The 3,501-nt window shown below is 39.6% G+C and overlaps 1 long non-coding RNA gene across 2 annotated transcripts in view; it reads left to right on the forward strand.

The window, feature by feature from the left end:
- Positions 1-2,378: 2,378 nt before the first annotated feature.
- LOC111824048 overlaps positions 2,379-3,501 on the forward strand; it is a 3,765-nt gene continuing 2,642 nt past the window's right edge. Inside the window, exon 1 of one of the 2 annotated variants that reach the window (XR_002827149.1) lies at positions 2,379-2,441. This is a non-coding gene — a long non-coding RNA (uncharacterized LOC111824048). Of the gene's footprint in view, positions 2,442-2,637; positions 3,317-3,501 lie in introns of those variants that run through there. The other variant, XR_002827150.1, reaches the window with a different exon arrangement.

Consider the following 3,501-nt stretch of genomic DNA (forward strand, 5'->3'; position numbering starts at 1 on the left):
TGGTAGTGATTGTGGCAGGGTTGTCTGCCTCACCCACTGGCAGAGGAAACCCAAGAAATAAAACGCTGGGCACAACTAACTGGAACATCTTCAGCAAAATATCGGAAAATGCATGAAGCAGATAAGGCCTGTGAAAATGAAGGAGACTTTAGGGATTTGCGTCACAATTCTAACATAATTATACATCAGATAATAGACACAGTGTACACTGTAGGACAATATACCTTGAATCAAACTCCTAGTTGATATGTCTGTGAGGACTCCTTAATTTAATGCTTTTTAAAAATAGATTTTTATTGATTTCAGAGAGAAAGGGAGAAGGAGAGAGAGATAGAAACATCAGTGATGAGAATCATTGATCAGCTGTCTCCTGCACGCCCCGTACTGGGGATCCAGCCCACAATCCAGGCATATGCCCTTGGCCGGAATCCAACCTAGGACCCTTCAGTCCGCAGGCCAATGCTCTATCCACTGAGCCAAACCGGGTAGGGCTAATGCTTTTTTTAAAATTTATTTTTATTGATTTCAGAGAGGAAGGGAGAGGGAGAGACAGAAATATGAATGATGACAGAGAATCATTGATCGGCTGCCTCCTGCACGCCTCCTACTGGGGATCAAGCCCACAACCCGGGCATGTGCCTTCACCGGAATCCAACCCCAGACCCTTCAATCTGCAGAGCGTTGCTCTATCCACTGAGCCGAACCAGCTAGGGCAGGACTTCTTAATTTAAAGGAGGTTGTCTGTGTTGCACCCTCCCCCTGTTGGGGGCATGAATCTATTTTCTCACGTAGGAACATTATATGGTTATCTCTTGCATTTCTTCAGTTCTAAATTTACTCCATTTGTATTTTAGAGGACTGAAATCCTTCAAAAGGAAACGGTACATTTATTTCTACAGTATAACAGCATGTTTGGATGCGCTAACTTTATAAACATTCCCCGGGAACAGAGCTCAAAACTCATGAATAACCTGTCAGCCACGCTTTAGCCCAAAAGATAGTTTCCCATCCTGTGCGTGCACCACTCAGAAAAACATTAACAACCATTTCCTTTATCTGGTACTGTTCTAGGACCTATAGATGATGGTGATGAACTAAAAAAAAAAGTTATTGCTACCTTTGAGCTAGCAATTTTTTCTTTTTCTCTTTTTTCCCTTTCTCCCTCCCTTTCTCCTCCCTCTCTGGCTTCCTAGCTTTGGCTGCTAGCAATTTTTTGAAAGGTAGATTTCATGCATATAGCAGTTTTACCCTTCAGCAAGTATAATCAGAGGACATATACACTTTGTGATAGTTGAAAAGGATATACTAGTATAGTGAAAGGAACAAAGGATCCTGATAATTTCTTGTTCAGGATGCATTTTGTTATTTGGAGGAGGGAGGGATTCATTTTACTGGTACACACATAAAATAGAGTATGGGTACTTTTTAAAAAATGTTCATGTCTTTCTTACCTTCTACCCAGATGATAAATTCCTTGATATAGTTTATAGATGATGGTATATTTCCCAGAACATAGCAAAAAAGAAATGAATTATGTGTAGAATTGAAAGATGAATGAATGAGCTATTGGACTAATCAAGATTATTTTTGTCACTGAAAGAATGGAGCTGCTGGAAAGAAAGTCTAATGATCGGTATTCCTTTTTTGTCCCTCTTTTTAATTTTTTAAAGTTATTTTTTTCATTTTTTAAATTTTTTAAAATAAGGATCAGTATTCTAAGAAACATTAAAAAAAAAAATCCTGAAAAGAGGCTCCTGTCAGACTATAAAAGGGAGCAGATCAGAGAAGGAATAGGATCTGGAGAATAAACCCAATTAATGGAAGAAAATAATTTTACTAAAAATGGAGGACAGAAGATTAAATCCTTTGGATGTCTTAGACACACTTCCATTTGTCCACAGGTCTATCATCTTTTAAGAGTTGCTACCATTTCAAAGATCCCAGTTACTCTGATGTGATGAATTGAAACAAATTATATCACTCCTCACTGTCCTGGGAATGGAGTCCTTGTCCCTTCTATACTCAGCATTCTTTCTCTTGATCCAGTAAAGATACCCAGCTTAAAAAACAGTCCTGCTTATAAGGGAAAAAAGTAGAAATTTGCCAGGAAGCGGCTGTCTCATAATTGAATTCCCAGTAATTCATTACAACATGTTTATTTGAGTGTTTGCACTGTGCCAGGCACTGTTGTAGACACGGGATACCCTGGAGAAAGACATATGCAAAGTAATGGCCTCTAAGAGAATGCATTCAGGTGCTCTTCAGCAAAGAATCAGAAGTGGCTTCTTCAACTCAGACTTCATCCTCTTTACTTCTTGTCCTGCAAGTCTGCACATCCTATCATGGCGGTCAGCGTCTTTCTCACTGAAATCGTCAGTATGGACTTCCCTGAGCCCTGAGGACCAGGTGCGGAACTCACCTTTCAGAGGTTGGCATTGCAGGTAAATTAATGTTCATGGTATAGACCATTTCAGATTGACCTCTTTAAGAAGAGCATACCAATTTGTATCGTCTACTGCTTTACCCCTCATTTTCTTTTATTATTATTATTATTTTTAAATATATTTTTATTCCAGAGAGAAAGGAAGAGGGAAAGAGAGATAGAAACATCAATGATGAGAGAGGATCATTGATTGGCTGCCTCCTGAACGCCTCCCACTGGAGATTGAGCCAGCAACCCAGGCATATACCCTTGACCGGAATCAAACCTAGGACCCTTCAGTCCGCAGGCCAATGCTCTATCCACTGAGCAAAACTGGCTATGGCTCATAAAAATTATAGCTGTTATTAAGTGTGCTGCTTGTCAGATATTAACTATATATTTAATTATTTAGTTCTCAAATGCTCTATTTCCATCTTCATGTATTATAGGGAAACATTTGTACAGCGGGTCCTTGAATAATGTTTTGTTCAAGGTCCTTTATAACATTGAACTTAACTCTTGTTTATTTATATGAACCTGTGCTAAATAAAATCTGTTTCAGTAGATATTGTTTGGCTTAAAGTCACAACCTATCGATGACGTTAAGTGAGGACTTATTGTCTACAAGTCATCATTCTTTTCTCCTTAGTACCTGTAGCCAGATACTGCATACAGTTGTATGTGGCCAAAACTGAGAGTACTGAGATCAGGGTTTAGGGTTTTACTGGGGTCACTCTGCCTTGTATGGCTCAGTGATGGAAAACTAGAGTTGGGGGTGGTTGTATTAGTGGGCTAAGGCTGTCATAACAAAGTACTACAGACTGGGTCACTTAAAAGAAATTTATCCCTCACAGCTCTGAAGGCTGGAAGTTCAAGATCAAAGGTGTCATCAAGGTTGGTTTCTTCTGAGGCCTCTCTCGTCGGCTTGTAGATGGCTATCTTCTTTCTGTGTCTTCACATGATTGTCCCTTAATGTGTGTCTATGTCCTAATCTCTTATGAGGACACCAGATTGGATCAGGTCCCATCCTAACGACCTCATTTTAACCTAGTGACCTCTTTAAAGACCCTGTCTCCTAC

Source organism: Myotis lucifugus, unplaced genomic scaffold (assembly GCF_000147115.1).
Source record: "Myotis lucifugus unplaced genomic scaffold, Myoluc2.0 scaffold_839, whole genome shotgun sequence".
Lineage (NCBI taxonomy): Eukaryota > Metazoa > Chordata > Mammalia > Chiroptera > Vespertilionidae > Myotis > Myotis lucifugus.